The sequence below is a fragment of the Crinia signifera genome, chromosome 9, assembly GCF_055691185.1.
Source record: "Crinia signifera chromosome 9, ASM5569118v1, whole genome shotgun sequence".
NCBI classification, from domain to species: Eukaryota; Metazoa; Chordata; class Amphibia; order Anura; family Myobatrachidae; genus Crinia; species Crinia signifera.
Genome location: NC_139225.1, coordinates 150,391,352 through 150,414,695, shown reverse-complemented (window position 1 = coordinate 150,414,695; position 23,344 = coordinate 150,391,352).

The window sequence follows — 23,344 nt, the reverse complement described above, 5'->3', positions numbered from 1 at the left end:
GACAGCCAGAGAGGGGGAGGCAGATACTCAGAGACAGCCAGAGAGAGGGAGGCAGGCACTTAGAGACAGCCAGAGAGAGGGAGGCAGGCACTCAGAGACAGCCAGAGAGATGTAGATGCAGGCACTCAGGAGACAGTCAGAGAGGGGGAGACAGGCAGCATTCAGGAAGAGGCAGATACTCAGAGAATGAGAGTCAGGCATAGAGGGTAAGGCAAGCACTCAGAGAGACAGGCATAGTGAGAGAGGCAGGCAATCAGAGAGACAGGCTGAGAGGGAGAGGCAGACACTCAAAGAGACAGGCTGAGAGGTAGAAGCAGACATTCAGAGAGACAGGCTGAGAGGGAGAGGCAGACACTCAGAGAGACAGCCTGAGAGGGAGAGGCAGACACTCAGAGAGACAGGCTGAGAGGGAGAGGCAGACATTCAGAGAGACAGGCTGAGAGGGAGAGGCAGACACTCAGGGAGACAGGCTGAGAGGGAGAGACAGACACTCAGAGAGACAGCCTGAGAGGGAGAGACAGACACTCAGGGAGACAGGCTGAGAGGGAGAGACAGACAGTCAGAGAGACAGGCTGAGAGGGAGAGACAGACAGTCAGAGAGACAGGCTGAGAGGGAGAGACAGACACTCAGGGAGACAGGCTGAGAGGGAGAGACAGACACTCAGGGAGACAGGCTGAGAGGGAGAGACAGACACTCAGAGAGACAGCCTGAGAGGGAGAGACAGACACTCAGGGAGACAGGCTGAGAGGGAGAGACAGACAGTCAGAGAGACAGGCTGAGAGGGAGAGGCAGACATTCAGAGAGACAGCCTGAGAGGGAGAGACAGACACTCAGGGAGACAGGCTGAGAGGGAGAGACAGACACTCAGGGAGACAGGCTGAGAGGGAGAGACAGACACTCAGAGAGACAGCCTGAGAGGGAGAGACAGACACTCAGGGAGACAGGCTGAGAGGGAGAGACAGACACTCAGAGAGACAGCCTGAGAGGGAGAGACAGACACTCAGAGAGACAGGCTGAGAGGGAGAGACAGACAGTCAGAGAGACAGGCTGAGAGGGAGAGACAGACACCAACGCCTCTAAAGGCCCATACACACTGGGCGACTTTGAAAGCTGAAAGTCGCTCAAAACAGCAGGTTTCTGCGGCTTTCAGCTCAAAGCCGCCCAGTGTGTATGGTCCGGCGGTGAGGGCTGCTGCGCGCTCCCGCATCATCGCCGGGAAAGCCGTTCATCTGCTGGTTATACCAGCAGATGAGTGGCTTACAGGACGGCTTTGCATAGCGCTCCGCTATGCAACTCCATCCTCCCCCCGCCGTTGGCGCCGGCCAGGGGGAAAGTTGCTCAGTGTGTATGTACTGAGCAGCTTTCCCCGCAACGATGAACGCGATCATTGCTATCCATACACGCTGTCCATACACACTGTCCATACACGCTGTCCATACACGCTGCCCATACACGCTGTCCATACACGCTGTCCATACACGCTGTCCATACACACTGTCCATACACACTGTCCATACACGCTGTCCATACTTGCTAGGCAGTATTGCTCACTTTGGCATTTCTGAGACGTATTGTTCATTACCTATTGTGTATGGGTGTTTGAGAGAGATAAAGTCCCAGCCAATCAGCTTAGTGCATAGGACCTGATTCAGACCTTATCACTAGGCTGCGAATTCCCACGGCCAGGCCTGTCTGCGTTTTTAGGTGAAACTCCCATAAAACACAGAGGTGCCGCCTCCACCGCGGACCATGTGCATATGCCGTCGCTCCATAATTGGCCGAGCTCCTCAAATACCAACCAACCAATCAGCTCCTGGCATCACACACAGTGTAGTTGGCAGCTGATATGTTAGTTCTTTGGGCCTGATTCAGATTTTATCACAAAAGCCAAATATTTCTCAAATGGGCAAATCCATGTAGTGGCACTCTCCCTGCACATGTTACATCTGCCCCATCTGCAGTGCAGCATGGTTTTGCCCATTTGAGGAAGATTTTGCGATGAACTCTGAATCAGGCCCTTTATGTGTATCCACGCTTTGGTAAGTGTCCTCCTCAGAGAGGTAGACACAGGGAGGGTGTGTGCCGGGTGGGGAGGGGGATGGTAGATGGACAGACCCATCAAGAGTGATGGAAGAACCCAGAGACTGACAGTCACTCAGGGAGAGTGAGAGGTGGGGACAGCACTGACATCCCAGAGGAACATGGAAGTGGGGGAAACACAGGGATATAGGTATAGTAAGGAGATACAGGGAGAGGTAGAGGGGAGGATAGAGAGGTACAGAGAGGGGTACAGGGGAGGATAAGGAGATACAGGGAGAGGTACAGAGGAGGCTAAGGAGATACAGAGAGGGGTACAGGGGAGGATAAGGAGATACAGGGAGAGGTACAGAGGAGGAGAAGGAGATACAGGGAGAGGGGTACAGGGAAGGATAAGGAGATACAGGGAGAGGTACAGAGGAGGATAAGGAGATACAGAGAGAGGTAAAGGGGAGGCTAAAGAGATACAGGGAGGGGTACAGAGGAGGAGAAGGAGATACAGGGAGAGGTACAGGGGAGGATAAGGAGATACAGGGAGGGGTACAGGGGAGGATAAGGAGATACAGGGAGAGGTACAGAGGAGGAGAAGGAGATACAGGGAGAGGTACAGAGGAGGATAAGGAGATACAGGGAGAGGTACAGAGGAGGAGAAGGAGATACAGGGAGAGGGGTACAGGGGAGGATAAGGAGATACAGGGAGAGGTACAGAGGAGGATAAGGAGATACAGGGAGAGGTACAGAGGAGGAGAAGGAGATACAGGGAGAGGTACAGAGGAGGATAAGGGGATACAGAGAGAGGGGTACAGAGGAGGATAAGGAGATACAGGGAGAGGGGTACAGAGGAGGATAAGGAGATACAGGGAGAGGGGTACAGAGGAGGAGAAGGAGATACAGGGAGAGGTACAGGGGAGGATAAGGAGATACAGGGAGAGGTACAGAGGAGGATAAGGAGATACAGGGAGAGGTACAGAGGAGGATAGAGAGGTACAGAGGAGGATACAGGGAGAGGTACAGAGGAGGATGAGGAGATACAGAGAGAGGTACAGGGGAGGATAAGGAGATACAGAGAGGGGTACAGAGGAGGATAAGGAGATACAGGGAGAGGGGTACAGAGGAGGATAAGGAGATACAGGGAGAGGGGTACAGGGGAGGATAAGGAGATACAGGGAGAGGTACAGGGGAGGATAAGGAGATACAGGGAGAGGTACAGGGGAGGATAAGGAGATACAGGGAGAGGTACAGGAGAGGATAAGGAGATACAGGGAGAGGTATAGGGGAGGATAAGGAGATACAGTGAGGGGTACAGGGGAGGATAAGGAGATACAGGGAGAGGTACAGGGGAGGATAAGGAGATACAGGGAGAGGTACAGGGGAGGATAAGGAGATACAGAGAGAGGTACTGAGGAGGATAAGGAGATACAGAGAGGGGTACAGGGGAGGATAAGGAGATACAGGGAGAGGGGTACAGAGGAGGATAAGGAGATACAGGGAGAGGTACAGAGGAGGAGAAGGAGATACAGGGAGAGGGGTACAGAGGAGGATAAGGAGATACAGGGAGAGGTACAGAGGAGGAGAAGGAGATACAGGGAGAGGTACAGAGGAGGATAAGGAGATACAGGGAGAGGTACAGAGGAGGATAAGGAGGTACAGAGAGGGGTACAGGGGAGGATAAGGAGATCCAGGGAGGGGTACAGGGGAGGATAAGGAGATACAGGGAGAGGTACAGGGGAGGATAAGGAGATACAGAGAGGGGTACAGGGGAGGATAAGGAGATACAGGGAGAGGTACAGGGGAGGATAGGGAGAGGTACAGGGGAGGATAAGGAGATACAGCGAGGGGTACAGGGGAGGATAAGGAGATACAGGGAGAGGTACCGAGGAGGATAAGGAGATACAGGGAGAGGTACAGGGGAGGATAGAGAGGTACAGAGGAGGATAAGGAGATACAGGGAGAGGTACAGAGGAGGATAAGGAGGTACAGGGAGAGGTACAGGGGAGGATAAGGAGATACAGGGAGAGGGGTACAGAGGAGGATAGAGAGGTACAGAGGAGGATAAGGAGATACAGGGAGAGGTGCAGAGGAGTATAAGGAGATACAGGGAGAGGTACAGAGGAGGATAAGGAGGTACAGAGGAGGATAAGGAGGTACAGGTAGAGGTACAGAGGAGGATAAGGAGATACAAGGAGAGGTACAGAGGAGGATAAGGAGATACAGAGAGGGGTACAGGGGAGGATAAGGAGGTACAGGGAGAGGTACAGAGGAGGATAAGGAGATACAGGGAGAGGTACAGAGGAGGATAAGGAGGTACAGGGACAGGGGTATAGAGGAGGATAAGGAGATACAGGGAGAGGTACAGAGGAGGATGAGGAGGTACAGGGACAGGGGTATAGAGGAGGATAAGGAGATACAGGGAGAGGTACAGAGGAGGATAAGGAGATACAGGGAGAGGTACAGAGGAGGATAAGGAGATACAGAGAGGGATACAGGGAGAGGTACAGGGGGGGTTAAGGAGATACAGGGAGAGGTACAGAGGAGGATAAGGAGATACAGGGAGAGGTACAGAGAAGGATAAGGAGATACAGGGAGAGGTACAGGGGAGGATAGGGAGAGGTACAGGGGAGGATAGAGAGGTACAGGGGAGGATAAGGAGATACAGGGAGAGGTACAGAGGAGGATAAGGAGATACAGAGAGGGGTACAGGGGAGGATAGGGAGAGGTACAGGGGAGGATAGAGAGGTACAGGGGAGGATAAGGAGATACAGGGAGAGGTACAGAGGAGGATAAGGAGATACAGAGAGGGGTACAGGGGAGGATAAGGAGATACAGGGAGAGGTACAGAGGAGGATAAGGAGATACAGAGAGGGGTACAGGGGAGGATAAGGAGATACAGGGACAGGGGAGGATAAGGAGATACAGGGAGTGGCACAGAGGAGGATAAGGAGATACAGAGAGGGGTACAGAGGAGGATAAGGAGATACAGGGAGAGGTACAGAGGAGGATAAGGAGATACAGGGAGAGGTACAGAGAAGGATAAGGAGATACAGGGAGAGGTACAGGGGAGGATAGGGAGAGGTACAGGGGAGGATAGAGAGGTACAGGGGAGGATAAGGAGATACAGGGAGAGGTACAGAGGAGGATAAGGAGATACAGAGAGGGGTACAGGGGAGGATAGGGAGAGGTACAGGGGAGGATAGAGAGGTACAGGGGAGGATAAGGAGATACAGGGAGAGGTACAGAGGAGGATAAGGAGATACAGAGAGGGGTACAGGGGAGGATAAGGAGATACAGGAAGAGGTACAGAGGAGGATAAGGAGATACAGAGAGGGGTACAGGGGAGGATAAGGAGATACAGGGACAGGGGAGGATAAGGAGATACAGGGAGTGGCACAGAGGAGGATAAGGAGATACAGAGATGGGTACAGAGGAGGATAAGGAGATACAGGGAGAGGTACAGAGGAGGATAAGGAGATACAGGGAGAGGTACAGAGGAGGATAAGGAGATACAGGGAGAGGTACAGAGGAGGATAAGGAGATACAGAGAGGGATACAGGGAGAGGTACAGGGGGGGTTAAGGAGATACAGGGAGAGGTACAGAGGAGGATAAGGAGATACAGGGAGAGGTACAGAGAAGGATAAGGAGATACAGGGAGAGGTACAGGGGAGGATAGGGAGAGGTACAGGGGAGGATAGAGAGGTACAGGGGAGGATAAGGAGATACAGGGAGAGGTACAGAGGAGGATAAGGAGATACAGAGAGGGGTACAGGGGAGGATAGGGAGAGGTACAGGGGAGGATAGAGAGGTACAGGGGAGGATAAGGAGATACAGGGAGAGGTACAGAGGAGGATAAGGAGATACAGAGAGGGGTACAGGGGAGGATAAGGAGATACAGGGAGAGGTACAGAGGAGGATAAGGAGATACAGAGAGGGGTACAGGGGAGGATAAGGAGATACAGGGACAGGGGAGGATAAGGAGATACAGGGAGTGGCACAGAGGAGGATAAGGAGATACAGAGAGGGGTACAGAGGAGGATAAGGAGATACAGGGAGAGGTACAGAGGAGGATAAGGAGATACAGGGAGAGGTACAGAGAAGGATAAGGAGATACAGGGAGAGGTACAGGGGAGGATAGGGAGAGGTACAGGGGAGGATAGAGAGGTACAGGGGAGGATAAGGAGATACAGGGAGAGGTACAGAGGAGGATAAGGAGATACAGAGAGGGGTACAGGGGAGGATAGGGAGAGGTACAGGGGAGGATAGAGAGGTACAGGGGAGGATAAGGAGATACAGGGAGAGGTACAGAGGAGGATAAGGAGATACAGAGAGGGGTACAGGGGAGGATAAGGAGATACAGGAAGAGGTACAGAGGAGGATAAGGAGATACAGAGAGGGGTACAGGGGAGGATAAGGAGATACAGGGACAGGGGAGGATAAGGAGATACAGGGAGTGGCACAGAGGAGGATAAGGAGATACAGAGATGGGTACAGAGGAGGATAAGGAGATACAGGGAGAGGTACAGAGGAGGATAAGGAGATACAGGGAGAGGTACAGAGGAGGATAAGGAGATACAGGGAGAGGTACAGAGGAGGATAAGGAGATACAGGGAGAGGTACAGAGGAGGATAAGGAGATACAGGGAGAGGTACAGAGGAGGATAAGGAGATACAGGGAGAGGTACAGAGGAGGATAAGGACATACAGAGAGGGGTACAGGGGAGGATAAGGAGATACAGGGAGAGGGGTACAGGGGAGGATAAGGAGATACAGGGAGAGGGGTACAGGGGAGGATAAGGAGATACAGGGAGAGGTACAGGGGAGGATAAGGAGATACAGGGAGAGGTACAGAGGAGGATAAGGAGATACAGAGAGGGGTACAGGGGAGGATAAGGAGATACAGGGAGAGGGGTACAGGGGAGTATAATGAGATACAGGGAGAGGGGTACATGGGAGGATAAGGAGATACAGGGACAGGGGAGGATAAGGAGATACAGGGAGAGGTACAGGGGAGGATAAGGAGATACAGGGAGAGGTACAGAGAAGGATAAGGAGATACAGGGAGAGGTACAGGGGAGGATAAGGAGATACAGGGAGAGGTACAGGGGAGGATAAGGAGATACAGGGAGAGGTACAGGGGAGGATAAGGAGATACAGGGAGAGGTACAGGGGAGGATAAGTAGATACAGGGAGAGTTACAGAGGAGGATAAGGAGATACAGGGAGAGGTACAGGGGAGGATAAGTAGATACAGGGAGAGGTACAGGGGAGGATAAGGAGATACGGGAGAGTTACAGAGGAGGATAAGGAGATACAGGGAGAGGTACAGGGGAGGATAAGGAGATTCAGGGAGAGGTACAGGGGAGGATAAGGAGATACAGGGAGAGGGGTACAGGGGAGAATAAGGAGATACAGAGAAGGGTACGGAGGATAATAAGGAGATACAGAGAGGGGTACAGGGAAGAATAAGGAGATACAGAAAGGGGTACAGGGGAGAATAAGGAGATGCAGAGAGGGATACGGAGGATAATAAGGAGATACAGAGAGGGGTATGGGGGATAATAAGGGAGGTACGGGAGAAACAGAGAGGGGTACAGGGAAGAATAAGGAGATACAGAGAGGGGTACAGGGGAGAATAAGGAGATACAGAGAGGGGTACGGAGGATAATAATGAGATACAGAGAGGGGTACGGAGGATAATAAGGAGATACAGAGAGGGGTACAGGGGAGAATAAGGAGATACAGAGAGGGGTACGGAGGATAATAAGGAGATACAGAGAGGGGTACAGGGGAGAATAAGGAGATACAGAGAGGGGTACGGAGGAGGATAAGGAGATATAGGGGGTGACCTTCATCCTTATAACTAGTTCTCAGTTTTGCTCTTTCTGACTTTTGCCCTACAGATGATTTAAAACCCAGAGTTTGTCTGGCATCGCTCATCTCTGGCAAATGCGGAGCCTATAACATTCCGCCACTGGCATTTGAAATGAAGGTTTTTCTGGTACACCCCAGATTTATACAAGGATAGATAGGGTATTGGTTTCCCAATATTTTGGTCCGGTGGTCTCCCAGACAGGTATTACCCCGTTACCATGGACTGAGCATGGTGTCTGTAGCAACAACCTAAAAGCACCAATGTTGGCCAACTGGATTGCTTAAACATCTCTTAGAACAATAGGTCTAGAACTCTTGGGGGTGTTGTGGAAATAAAAGTCCCCAATAAGTAGTCCGACTTGTCCCAAGGACAAATTGGACCAGTTTACCCTTGAGCTCCCGGGAGGCTCACTTACAATTTGGCATGCAATTTATTGCATGTAAAAAACTCCCAGGGAGCTGGCAGCGGGGTCTGGGAGGCTGCTGGCAGGTGGTAGCGGCATTTGCTAGGCGTAAAGTGCTGCTGAATTTTAAAAAATATTTTGAAAACCCTAGTTGGCCGGTTATTGGCTGAGCGCATTCCCTCAGCCAATCATCGGCCTCCCATGTAATTGGCTGAGAGCATTCTCTCAGCCAATCAGCATCCGGCCAGTCTTTAAAAAAAATAATTGTTTAAATTAAGCAGCAATTCGCGGCCCGCTGCCCAGGCAAATGCCGCAAGGTTTGGCACGCCCACTGGTTCCATTCCCATTCATATTAAGCGGGTTATTCTGATTCACTCGGAAAGGCACAATCACTCTCTAGTGGACAAAACCATGTGCACTGCAGGGGGGGCAGATGTAACATGTGCAGAGAGAGTTAGATTTTGGTGTTTTATTGGTTCATTGCAGGGTAAATACTGGCTGCTTTGTTTTTACACTACAATATAGATATTGATAAACCAGATATTTATCTGATAAGATTAGATATGATTGATAACCCAAACTTGTATATATTTACTTTATTACCTTTAAATATAACGGCAACGCTGAAATGATTGCACACCCACACAACCTTGTTATAAAAGGTATGACAATGCTTTACTTAAAGAATAGCTTCATTACAGGTACTTGCAAATGCAGACTAACACAAGAAACATAAAATTGATTAGCTAATACTTAAACAGTAATTCTAAATCAAATCAAAATGGACACCTTTCAAGGACAGTGATCAGCCATGATTAAACCTCCTTCATAATTACCTCCAGCCCCCCGTGCTTGCGTGTTCTTCCTCAAAATGCCTTGTCCCTCCTTCTATCACTCTGATATTTAAACCTTTATCACATTAATTAATTAATTACTCATAAGCATTGAGTCTTATTGGAAAGCTCTGCTTTCAATCATGATGTCATAATTAACCCAACACCCAACTTCAGTGGCCTTGTGGGTCTACGCATGTGTGGCCTTGTTCCCATATAGTTTGTTCCCATTTCTAGACAAAACTGTGCAGACTGGCTGTCTGCCCTTGTCCTCTGTTACATCAATAAGGCATTCTTAACCCCAGAAATCCAAAACAATATCTCATAAGAAATTACTTATTTCAGCAGTATTCTGACTCCACACGCCATCTTGTAACGAGATATGCAAGTCATGCCTAACAAAATGGCTGCTGCTTCTAACATATAATAACTGTTTAGCGCAAAGGGAAGGCCTCATACGCAGTGAATAGTACATTGTGCAACAAGCTAAAGTCATCTGCAGCAATAAAAGCGGCAGTCAGGAAAACAGAATATAATAAAAGCATAGATTTATTGATTAGTTGATTTTCTGTATTATCAGTCCATCCTCAACTTTTTTCATATCTCCGAAAAAAAGTTCATATCTCTCGTACTGTGCATCATTTGTTTCTCTCTTAATACATCGGAAAACCTTCTTGAAGCATTTTCACTAGTATACAGAAAAATCAATAATATTATCTTGGCAAAAACATCAAACTTCTTAAAGCATATATAACATTGACTTAGGCGAACCAGTTATTGGGGTTCAACCAAATAAACCAACTGTAGGGAATCACATCACTCACACCTGTTCAATAAACTAATTTTTTTAACCCAAATAATTTTATTCAACTTTCCTTTTAACGTCACCATCAGTTTAGTATTTGTGATGCTTGTACCATATTTTAATTATATTCACAAATTCAAATACAATTTTATAAACTTGGGATAATGTAAATAAGTGTGTTTCTTTAATATACCATGTGTTACTTTCAAATCTTTATGTTGAATCACCACTGTATTAATTAGTAAAAGTAAAATTTTATTACAATAGATCTTGTTTGTAACCATTTAGAAACCTTAAGTTTGTAAATATAATATAATCCTTGTGGTAATGTCCATGGCTTATGAGACGGTATGTTTGAGAAAACATCATAAGAAACAATTCAATGAGTACCCTTTTTATCTATCTAGATGTTATACTAGCACACCCAACTCTGTCACATAACTACATGTTTTGTTGTACTCCAAAATATCTCCTGTTATTACACTCTTTACCAATTTTAAACCTAGGGAGAGTCAGTAACCTTATAAGATTCACTTGTGTAAATCCTACATAGAAAATGAAGTGTTGTTTGATTTGACTGCAAATATAAGTAGCCATTAACACAACATTTCCGGAGTGATACCGTAGATGACAATATAACCAACAATCAGTTTACCTTATTGTTCTTTTTATCAGCTCATGATGAGCGTCTTAAAGAAGAAATATCAGTTTGCATTTAGATATTATGTTTGCACCATTGTTACTATCCTTACTTAGAATGCCTCTTCTTTACTGATACCTTAACTAGATGTATTCTATCAATGGTTCTGGTGTGGGCGTTCTCAGTTACTTTTATGTTATTACTAATATATTTATTTTAAACCTTCTAATTAGTTTAACATATTGGCCATCAGTATTTTTTTACCATCCTCTGATGCATACCGAAACCTGGGAGCATCAGTAGTATGATGTATATGTGTGTCTGTTATGATTATTACTTGTGGGATTAAAATTAAAAACAGAAGTAGAATACACCACCATGACTCTAGTAATACCTCTTTGATAACTATACACACTGTCCTTGCCAGCAACCAATCCCTGGTAACCCTCATTCACTATAAAAATATGAAAACTTAAAAAACAAAAATGACTTCTTCAGTTAGTGAGTGTATGGGAAACTTGGTCACTCATGGGAATCATTGTTTTACACCTTGTCCACAACCCGCAGGGACACCACTAAGGGTATCCCCCGATTCCGTGGACCTCTTCTTGCCCACAACCCGCAGGGACACCACTAAGGATGCCCCCCGATTCCGTGGATCTTGTCTTGGTCTGTGTGCGGGCCCTGGACAGGCCCATCATCAAATAAGTTTATTAAGTTAGAATCACAGTCACAATATTTATCTGCATCAGTTTCTATTTCTTTCAACTGATATCACCACCAGGTCGGAAACCTTCTTGCAGTGAGACGCATTAATTCAATCGGTTTGTTTCACAGGGACGGGTCTTGCCTTTGATCTACGAGACCTTTAATTGTAAGAATTTTTTCACCATTGCATAGTCTCCAGGCTGGACCTTATAACAACATCCCTTCATAAGCTTGTTTGCTTTTCTGGTAAAGTATTTAGATGATGTGAGAATTAGAGTGACAAGTCTGCTGCTGGATCTTGAATAGGGATTGATGGTCTCCCAAAAAAATGTATATATAAATTAAAATAATGATCTTAGAAGGGGACAGGTTCAGTGGCTGCTGAGGAGTAGTGTGAATGTCATACAAAACCGAAGACAAAACTTCAAGTCAACTCATGGTAATTTCCACACCCACCCTAAATAATGTGTTCTCAATGTGCATTTGTTAACATGTTCAATTTTGACTAAAACCTTTTAGTGTGTGGTGAGTGCAACCAACCTTCAATACCCATACATTGATTTAGTCCTTAGAATACCTTTCCTGTCAAATACCTCTATAATTATATATATTTTTTTTTAATACCATATACCTTATGTGATAACATATCTGAACACAAATTTCTTAATAAATTTCTTTGCTGTAAAGGATGCTGTACATGGGACAGCTGGGATGTTCCTTATAATCAAGATAACATCAGATACCATTTAAATATAATGACAATTTTAAATGCATATAAATTTCCCCAAAAATATTTTTAACCTTAGGAATGGACCAGTGGTAGGAGAAATGTTTGATGGTTCTATAGGAATAATTTTCCTGAGTTCATTCTTCTGCAGATGCGTTTGGGCCTCTGCATAAGATGAAATCAACATACATGCCCTCTCTCTCCTTACATGGGTCATCCCATGGGCAGCTTCCGCATATGCCAGGAGGAGGGGTTTGGGGAGCTACTGGTCTGCCCCCACCATCTTTACATAGGCCATTAGCCTTTTGACTGTATCCATTCATCATCCATTGGCACATTCCTTTTAAATACACAACTCTTGATGTTTTATGAGATTCTACTGGTCAATTTTAAAAACATTAAATTGTATAGTGATGTGATTCACAACAGTGGCAATCTTATTTTTGTTACCAAGTGCAACAAGATCACTTTATAACATGTGAGCTTGACACTTAACAACTACTGCCTTTGCAGGGAGAGTTGCACAGCCTCAACGAGCTCCTGTACTTGCTGTGATATTAGCGTATTATATCACAGCAAAATCACGATGGAAAATGAGGATCTCTAAATCCAATACTACCGCATATCCCGTATATGGCCATCCTGAGTCTCCTTGTTGGTGACAACTACAATCTTTGCAGATGGTAGTGGCGTGTCAGAGATATCAGGTCTAATTGGAGAAATTTTGCTTTAAATATTCCTCACAATCATGTTCTAAATCCTGCCTCATATCCATCCTCTGGGACTCCCGGGTCCCACCAGGTAGCAGAGTAGCAGGATTTAGCGTACCTCACCTGACAATGGTCAGGTCATGTGGCGCTGGGAGCAAAAGTTCCCAACGAGAGAACCATGCACTGGAAATGTGTCTTGTCCATGAAGAGTTCATTAGAAAAGATGTAGCATTAGAGACACATAGTGTGCGGTGTTCTGTAATTTCTATACAAAGGCTGCAGCAGCCGCCACAGTCCTTAAACATGTTGGTAAAGCAGATGCCACTCGGTCAAGTGTGCAACTGTAACACCTGATGGGTCTATGTGAACCCCCATGTATATGTGTTCAAACTCCCAAAGCCGCTGCTTGTTGTTCATTACAGTAAAGACAGGTATATGATAAATCTGATATATTCAGTGCTGTGGTTTCTGTCAGTGCGTGTCTCAGAGCCTCAAATGAAGCAATTATGTCAGTATATTGTACTTTGTCAGCTCTGTGTCAGTTTGATTTAGTAGTAGTAATAGAAAAGGTGTCAGTAAGGGAATCCTGTAAAGAATTTAAACACATCATTAGATCATAAACATATTGAATCAGCATTGTGGTAGCAATCATGCAACTCATTGTGGGACATAGTGGGGCTGTCCATAAAACTTTGGCTTAACTAAGTCCACGTATATTGGACTGTGCTGTAAATAAATGTTGTAAGTACTGACTATTTGCTATATGATAGTAAGAAATATGAAGATCATAAATCAATGATTAGATGACTGTAATACTTCCATAACTGTAAAGTGAATTGATTTACACTAAAAAAATAATAAGAATAATCACATTGGGCAGATAACCTACAATAATAGAGTGTTGCAAATACTATGGGTATTAAATAATATGCGTTGTTGTAAAATTTGAAAAAAAAAACTATTTCTTGCGGTCCATAGATGTTTAGAAACTTGTGACATGATTAGTAATAAAAAACTCATCAAAATCCTCTAACCCCGTGAGGGTCCTCATATCGGTTAGTGCCTTCTGACAGCATGGATTCCTGTTAATAATACACAATTTCTTCCAAACCACTCTGAGAAAAAAAAATAATCATTAAATCATTACAAATATTTGAGAAAATATCATGATTAGTTGTGCAGCAAATGCGATTTACTAGTAGCAGAACCCAGTAGTGCTGCGCCCAATTGTGACCTCCATTCCTTATTTGTGGGCTCATATGCATGACCAATAGATCTAGTAAAGTGGCAACATGCAATCAGATAAATCAGTAAGCATAAAAATGCAACTCAATATGCATCTTATAATAATCACTATAAAATCTATATTTTCCAATAAGGGCTTTGATAAGGATTCTGCAGCATTACCTGCAGACTCAATATTTTTTCTAAATAATTTCTAGTGGCTCAGTAATAATAATAATAATAATAATAATATTTTTTTTTTTTTTTTTAAACACTTGCTTTTTCTGTGCAAAATGAAATGCATCAATTTGTAAATTAATCTTTTCTCTGGAATGGTCACACCTCTATTGGCTGGGATTTAATTTAAATAAAACAAGCAAAAGCAATAGCATTATTAAGCTCAGACATCATATTAGCATTTGTCATTTGGAAAAAAAAATGGCAGTTTTTAAACAGATGTTGACAAAACAACATTATCACATGAGGGAAGCGAAGGGAGGGGGCTGGAGGTCATCCTTGGGTATGGCTGATCACTGTCCCATACAGAACATTGCAATAACTTTAATCTATTCATTGTGCTTTTTCAAAAGGGTAAACAATATCTTCAATTCTGAGATCTTTCAACACAATTGTTTAAATGTCCTTGTTATGGAAAACAGTTCTGTAACACTCCTTGGATATTTCACATCATTTAGGAATAAAACTTTACTCTCTTATCAATCTCATTAACCATTTCCTGCCTTTAATCTCCTACAGAGTTATTTCTGATGTTACTCTCACCTCATCACTGGAAAAAAAACTTCTTCCCTTCTGCTTTTTCAAAAATAAACAAAAAATTTCAAAATTATTCTTTTTTTTTCCCCATTTTTTTTCTTTTTCTCCCTAAGGCTCTAAAAGACATATCACCTCTCCTCACTTCTCACTGAACAGAATTAACCCCTCAGTGAGACAGTACAATCTTTCCAAACATATGTGGGTTAGTGGGATATACTATCTCAATTCTTGAAGCGTTCACCACCTGTCACCAGACCATTGCGCGTCCACTCTCATCAAATAATCATTACCTCACAGGTGCATCATCATCGCCAATTTCAACTAACTATGACCAGCACAGTATTTTCTATTCCTTCTCACTTGCTCACACTAGTCACATACTCAGAGAACTTTATGTGATCCCATACAAATGCTTAAAAAGGTGTTACCTCTTTCAAAGACAAAAATGTAAATAAAATAAATGAAAAATTTCCCAAAAAACCTAACCTTGCGTTATGTGTCATTCACTGTTACCACACCTACGCCTTCCACATCCTGTCATTCCTTGTTACCAGTCTTGTGGGTCTCTACTGTCATTCTTTGTTACCAGTCGTCACGTGTCCCACCCCCACCCTTTTTTTCTCAGTATATTCTACCTTGCACGTAGGTGGCAGATACCCCCTGTGAATCTCGCTACCGGTCAGCACTCTTCACAGGAAAAAATCAACTCATCAAATCATAAAAAATTATATGCAATATGTCATTCTTTGTTACCATATCTGCACATTGTCTAAGCAATCATTACACGCTTAGATCACTATCTCCCTTGGTTATCTAGCTAACTGTGGCCACAGTATTAACCCCTTAAGATACTCTATAAATTTAGTACCCTCCCCCTTTCAAAACAAACAAAATTAAATTAACACAAATCAAAAACAAAACAAAAATTGGCTTAAAGAAAACCCCACAGCCTTGAGTCAGTTATCACTGATTACCTTCCATTCATAAGAATAAAAATAAACCCAGGATTTATCTGCGCATTACTCAAGGTATATCTGATTCAATATATGTATCCAGATCAAGCAAATAGGCAACAGAAATTGCCAACAGAAAACATGGTCTAATATATCAATATGAACCTTTAAGAATAGATGTTATATTGGACTTATATCTCATCGATATATATATCACTTTTCTTATCCAAAACGTATTACTCATTAAATGAAAAAAACATTGAATTCACATGATCATTTCCTGTTTCTTCACCTAACATGGACAACTCCTTATCTCGCATTACATCAACTGAATCCATCACTTTAGAGTTTCCAACTCACAGCTGCTTTGTTTAATAAACCAAAAAAAATTAAATCAAAAACCCATAGCAGAAAAACATCAGTCCTACATTACGGACTTCATCTCCGCAAGACAGGAGATGAAAAAAACTTTACAATGAGATAAACTCGATCTTTCTTTGTTATAAACAATATTCCAATTAACTTTATTTATTCTGGTGGTAAAAATGAACTGTTACTTGGCTTACAATATTAGCGTCTACTCCTTTAAACTCTGTATTTTAATGGACCTCTGTCTATGGATATAAAGAAATTAGCTCAATTTGTTATTGTAATCCGACTACTTGCTAGCTCTAGCAATGCAACGTATACTTAATTATTTATTAACATTTTCTTATATAAACCATATACAGTAGACAATCCGGGGGTTTCCAAACAATACAGATTATGGATAAATCATGCATTCCATTTCATCCACATGTTGCTGGCCAGACAACCAGAAAGAAATGTAAATGCACAATCTCCTATTTCTAATCACCAAATTATAAGCACGGGAAAACCTACAACAAATATATGCAACTTCTTTAAAATTTATAGATTGGACAAACAAAGAAACTCTAATTATCAAAACAACCGCTACAGATTAGTTACTTCAGCAATATCCTCAGCAGACAATATACACCAAACAATCCAACCGCGGTCAAAAAATAAAAACAAACCAAAAAAAAAAATACTGTCATTTAAAGAATATATTTTTTTTTTTAAAAAGTAGAAAATTTATTGCCAGCATAACCTTTATACCAATATGCTTGCTATAGTCTGCATGCTTTGCAAATAAACTAAAGAAATACTCTTCCTGACTCAAGCAACGTTGTTTACAACTTCTTGCCAAGTTTCTCGCTGCTCTCCTTATCTATTCTCTGACACAGAGAAGAAATGGGCGATGCGGGGGGGTTTAGCAAGCTGACAGTCTGCAAAATGCAGCATTGTCTTTCCATGCCTTAAATTACGATCTATTGGTTTTATAATTAAAGATCGAAGTTTCTTCAAGCAATATTGGATTAGCACACTTTAACAGATGTTGAGAAAGATAAGGGTACACGAAATGCACCGACTTTACAATTTTTTCTACACATTTTTATTTATTTTTTTTTTTTTTAAATAGCCAAAAAAAAATTTTTTTTTTTCAAACTTTGATTTTCTCAATAACTGATAAAACGTAAAAACCAACATCATTGAATCTCGCTGGGGCCTCCAACTGATAAACCAGATATTTATCTGATAAGATTAGATATGATTGATAACCCAAACTTGTATATATTTACTTTATTACCTTTAAATATAACGGCAACGCTGAAATGATTGCACACCCACACAACCTTGTTATAAAAGGTATGACAATGCTTTACTTAAAGAATAGCTTCATTACAGGTACTTGCAAATGCAGACTAACACAAGAAACATAAAATTGATTAGCTAATACTTAAACAGTAATTCTAAATCAAATCAAAATGGACACCTTTCAAGGACAGTGATCAGCCATGATTAAACCTCCTTCATAATTACCTCCAGCCCCCCGTGCTTGCGTGTTCTTCCTCAAAATGCCTTGTCCCTCCTTCTATCACTCTGATATTTAAACCTTTATCACATTAACTAATTAATTACTCATAAGCATTGAGTCTTATTGGAAAGCTCTGCTTTCAATCATGATGTCATAATTAACCCAACACCCAACTTCAGTGGCCTTGTGGGTCTACGCATGTGTGGCCTTGTTCCCATATAGTTTGTTCCCATTTCTAGACAAAACTGTGCAGACTGGCTGTCTGCCCTTGTCCTCTGTTACATCAATAAGGCATTCTTAACCCCAGAAATCCAAAACAATATCTCATAAGAAATTACTTATTTCAGCAGTATTCTGACTCCACACGCCATCTTGTAACGAGATATGCAAGTCATGCCTAACAAAATGGCTGCTGCTTCTAACATATAATAACTGTTTAGCGCAAAGGGAAGGCCTCATACGCAGTGAATAGTACATTGTGCAACAAGCTAAAGTCATCTGCAGCAATAAAAGCGGCAGTCAGGAAAACAGAATATAATAAAAGCATAGATTTATTGATTAGTTGATTTTCTGTATTATCAATATCAGTTTGAAGTACACCCCACACCCAAATCTAACTCTCTCTGCACATGTTACATCTGCCCCACCTGCAGTGCATATGGTTTTGTCCATTAGAGAGTGATTGTGCCTTTTCGTGTGAATCAGAATAACCCTCTAAGTCACACAGTAGTGCCCCTTATACACATAATGTCCACAGTTGTGCTGCTTATATACATCTGTCCCTTAGCAGCTCCATGCCCTGTGTCCCTCCAGCAGCTTCCCCACCTCTGAGTCCCTCCAGCCCCCTTTAACCCTATCTTCAACATGCACAGAGCCTGTTTCTATTAGTGACCCTTCTTCACTTCAGAGGCGGTGATGGCATGACATCACATAGGCCATGCCAGAAGAAGAAGCCGCTGGGACAGGCTTTTCTGTTGGAATTACTGCTCAGGGCTGTGGTAGAGGTGGAACTCAGTTCCCCCTAACATTAAAGGTGCTGGAACTCAGTTTAACCCCTGAACCTCTCCTATATAACTATTGACCTATATCATTATTTCCATATAATTTTTAGCTTAAAATAAGCTAACCTTACCCGGTGAGGTATAATATCAGCACATACAGCTGCAGACTGACAGATTTAAACCAAACTGTCCGGTTCATATCATATAAGGTGAGTGACATCACAAAGGCCTCTTTCACACGCTCCGGCTCCTGCACGGCGGCGAAACCCTGCACGGCCAAAAGCCGTGCCGTACACAGAAGTTAATCATGGACATGATTGTGTCCATTCACATGGGACGGCCCGCCGCCCGGTTGCCACCACTGGCCATCCCCACCATTCTAAACTTCTGTGCACGGCACGGCTTCTTGGCCGTGCGGGGTTTCGCCGCCCGGCAGGAGCCGGAGCGTGTGAAAGGGGCCAAAGGCTGTCTGTGATACAGCTAGTCACATGATCAGCCAGCTGATATGATATGATCTATCTGTCTATCTATCTATCTATCTATCTATCTATCACTACTAAGTTAGATCACTCATTAACTCTATAGTAGGCTTAAATATAAGCTCCAAATACTGTTACTTGTTGGCACTTCTACAGTCTTGCCCACAGATGTTTGGTGATATTTGCTTTTTGAATGACTCTTCTGTTTTATTCCATGTTTTATGTTATGTCCATGTGTATGTAAGACAACGTTATATATCAGGTGCAATGTATGGAGTTGGTGTTTATCAGCCCATAAAACAAAAGCTATACCATACTTCAATATAAAATACAACAGGGCCGAAACTAGGGTTTCCGGCGCCCGGGGCAAGGCAGTCTTTTGGTGCCCCCCTCCTCCTAGTGATGCTGCTGCGCGCCGGAGGCGCGTCGAAATTTTCGGGGGGGTGGCCTAATTTGGGGGCGTGGCCTATAATCGCTGCTCCCCCCGCGAGGCCACGCCCCCATTTTGCCTCTATGGGGGCATGACCCAGAGGCTCTGTGAGCCTCTAGCCATGCCCCCAGCCCCCTGGCTGCGGGAATAGACGCTGTGCGCATGCGCACAGCGTTTATTCCCCGCTGCTTAGTTAGCAGCTGACAGGGGGGACCGAACAACTGACGCCTTGTCCCTGGCGCCGGAGACCCCCCCCTCCCCGCACAGTCCTCTCACCGCTCACCCCGCAGCCGCATCTTCGTCCGTCTCCTACTAGCGCTGCGGCGGGAAGCGCTGATGACTTCAAAAAGACTTGCCGGACGCTGATTGGCTGAATTCAGCCAATCAGCGTCCGGCAAGTCTTTTCGAAGTCATCAGCGCTTCCTGCAGCCGCGCTAGTAGGAGATGGACGGACATACTGTACCTGTCAGCGCGCCCCTCACCTTCAGCGCCCGGTGCGCGTGACCCCCCAGCCCCCCCCTAGTTACGGCCCTGAATACAACAAGAAAATTGCTATCTACTAAAATTACTTCTACAAAATGGCAATTACGCTAAGCTTAAGCTCTTCGGGTTTGGTATACTATGTCGTGTAGACAGATGAAATGTTGGAAATACAAAAAGATAGAAACCACACTTGTCAGGCGCTCAACTCCTTCGTTTTGCAGGGAGTCCTCCCATAGATGAAATTCATGCAAAAAAATACAAGAAGTGCAATAGTGAAGTACATTCAAACATACACTTCCAATTTTAATGCACAAATAACATGAACACACAAAAATATTCTTTAAAAACAATTCATCGATCATAAAATATAAACTTTATATGCTGCACTGTTGAAAGTGCTCTAGTGCATAGTAATGAATCCTAGGTGTAGGTATAGACAGGAAATTACCAGGTACAGTGGGAACTGGTAAGTACACAGTCCCATCAGCGCATATGACAAAGCTTGGATTTCTCCGCAGTGTCTCCCGGTTCTCCTCGTCCGCCCACAAGTTTGGATTTCAATTGCCCAGTTCACCAATGCGTTTCTTCCTTGTTCCAAGGGCTTTTTCAAGATGAAATGTTGACACACACTCAATTATCTAGCTATCGCATCTCCGGTGGCTCTGGCAGTCACGTTATGGTGAGTTCTGGCTTTTTTCTGTTGTGCCCCTCACCTAGTACCTAGCCCTAGCTGTTCCCTCTCGCCCTATTGCCCAACCCTCCCCTCCCACAGCCTATCCCTAACCCTCCACCTAGTGCCCAACTCTCCCACAGCCTATCCCTAACCCTCCTCCTAGTAACTAACCCACCCCCTAGTGGCTAACCCTTCCAAAACCTATCCCACCCCTAGTGCCTAACCCTCACGCAGCCTATTCCTAACCCTTCTGCAGCCTAACTCTAATGGGTAACTCTTGCCCTATTGCCCAACCTTCCCCTCCCACAGCCTATCCCTAACCCACCTTCTAGTGCTTAACCCTCCCACAGCCTATCCCTAACCCTCCCCCTAGTGCCTAACCCTCTCACAGCCTATCCCTAACCCCCCTAGTGCCTAACCCTCCCACAGCCTATCCCTAACCCACCTTCTAGTGCCTACACCTCCAACAGCCTATCCCTAACCCACCGTCTAGTGTTTAATCCTCCCACAGCCTATCCCTAACCCCCCTAGTGCCTAACCCTCCCACAGCCTATCCCTAACCCACCGTCTAGTGTTTAATCCTCCCACAGCCTATCCCTAACCCCCCTAGTGCCTAACCCTCCCACAGCCTATCCCTAACCCTCCCCCTAGTGCCTAACCCTCTCACAGCCTATCCCTAACCCCCCTAGTGCCTAACCCTCCCACAGCCTATCCCTAACCCACCTTCTAGTGCCTTGCCCTCCCACAGCCTATCCCTAACCCCCTTAGTGCCTAACCCTCCCACAGCCTATCCCTAACCCCCCCTAGTGCCTAACCCTCCCACAGCCTATCCCTAACCCACCTTCTAGAGCCCACACCTCCCACAGCCTATCCCTAACCCTCCTCCTAGTGTTTAATGCTCCCACAGCCTATCCCTAACCCACCTTCTAGTGCCTTACCTTCCCACAGCCTATCCCTAACCCCCCCTAGTGCCTAACCCTCCCACAGCCTATCCCTAACCCACCTTCTAGAGCCCACACCTCCCACAGCCTATCCCTAACCCTCCTCCTAGTGTTTAATGCTCCCACAGCCTATCCCTAACCCACCTTCTAGTGCCTTACCTTCCCACAGCCTATCCCTAACCCCCCTAGTGCTTAACCCTCCCACTGCCTATCCCTAACCCCCCTAGTGCCTAACCCTCCCACAGCCTATCCCTAACCTGCCTTCTAGAGCCCACACCTCCCACAGCCTATCCCTAACCCTCCTCCTATTGTTTAATGCTCCCACAGCCTATCCCTAACCCTCCCCCTAATGCCTAACCCTCCCACAGCCTATCTCTAATCCGCCTCCTAGTGATCAATCCTCCCACTGCCTATCCCTAACCCTCCCCCTAGTGCCTAACCCTCCCATAGCCTATCCCTAACCCACCTCCTAGTGCCTAACCCTCCCACAGCCTATCCCTAACCCACCTCCTAGTGCCTAACCCTCCCATAGCCTATCCCTAACCCACCTCCTAGTGCCTAACTCTAGCCTATCTTACCCCTAGTGCATATCTCTAATCCTCCCACCTGTAGCCCATCCTTTATCCTCACTACCTTAACCTAACCCTAGCTATTCACCAAATAACCAACCCTAACCCTTTCCTCCTGCAGCCTGGCACTAACAATTCCTCTAGTGCCTAACTTTTACCCTGCCAATAGAATATTTCCATAACCCTTCCCACAGTCTAATATTAGGGATACCCCTAGTGCATATCCCTAATCCTCCCCATTGTGCCTAACACTAGCCATCCTCCTAGTGCCTAACTATATCCCTTCCCTACCACAACCGAACCCTGGCCATCCTCTTAGTACTGTACCAAACCCTACCGCAGCCTATCCTTACCATCCCATGCAGTAGCCTATCCTTACCACCCCATGCTGTAGCCTAACCCTCCCATTCCACAGCCTATCCTTACCACCCCATGCTGTAGCCTAACCCTCCCATTCCACAGCCTATCCTTACCACCCCATGCTGTAGCCTAACCCTCCCATTCCGCAGCCTATCCTTACCACCCCATGCTGTAGCCTAACCCTCCCATTCCGCAGCCTATCCTTACCACCCCATGCTGTAGCCTAACCCTCCCATTCCACAGCCTATCCTTTCCACCCCATGCAGTAGCATAACCCTCCCATTCCACAGCCTATGCTTACCACTCCATGCAGTAGTATAACCCTCCCATTCCACAGCCTATCCTTTCCACCCCATGCAGTAGCATAACCCTCCCATTCCACAGCCTATGCTTACCACTCCATGCAGTAGTATAACCCTCCCATTCCGCAGCCTATGCTTACCACCCCATGCTGTAGCCTAACCCTCCCATTCCGCAGCCTATCCTTACCACCCCATGCTGTAGCCTAACCCTCCCATTCCACAGCCTATCCTTACCACCCCATGCAGTAGCCTAACCCTCCCATTCCGCAACCTATCCTTACCACCCCATGCAGTAGTCTAACCCTCCCCTAATACAGGTATATCCGGCCTGGTGCTGACATCACACACTCTCCCCTAATACAGGCATATCCAGGTCGGATATGCCTGTATTAGGGGAGAGTGTGTGATGTCAGCACACCCTCCCCTAATACAGGTGTATCCAGCCTGGTGCTGATGTCACACACCCTCCCCTAATACAGGTGTATCCAGCCTGGTGCTGATGTCACACACCCTCCCCTAATACAGGTGTATCCAGCCTGGTGCTGAC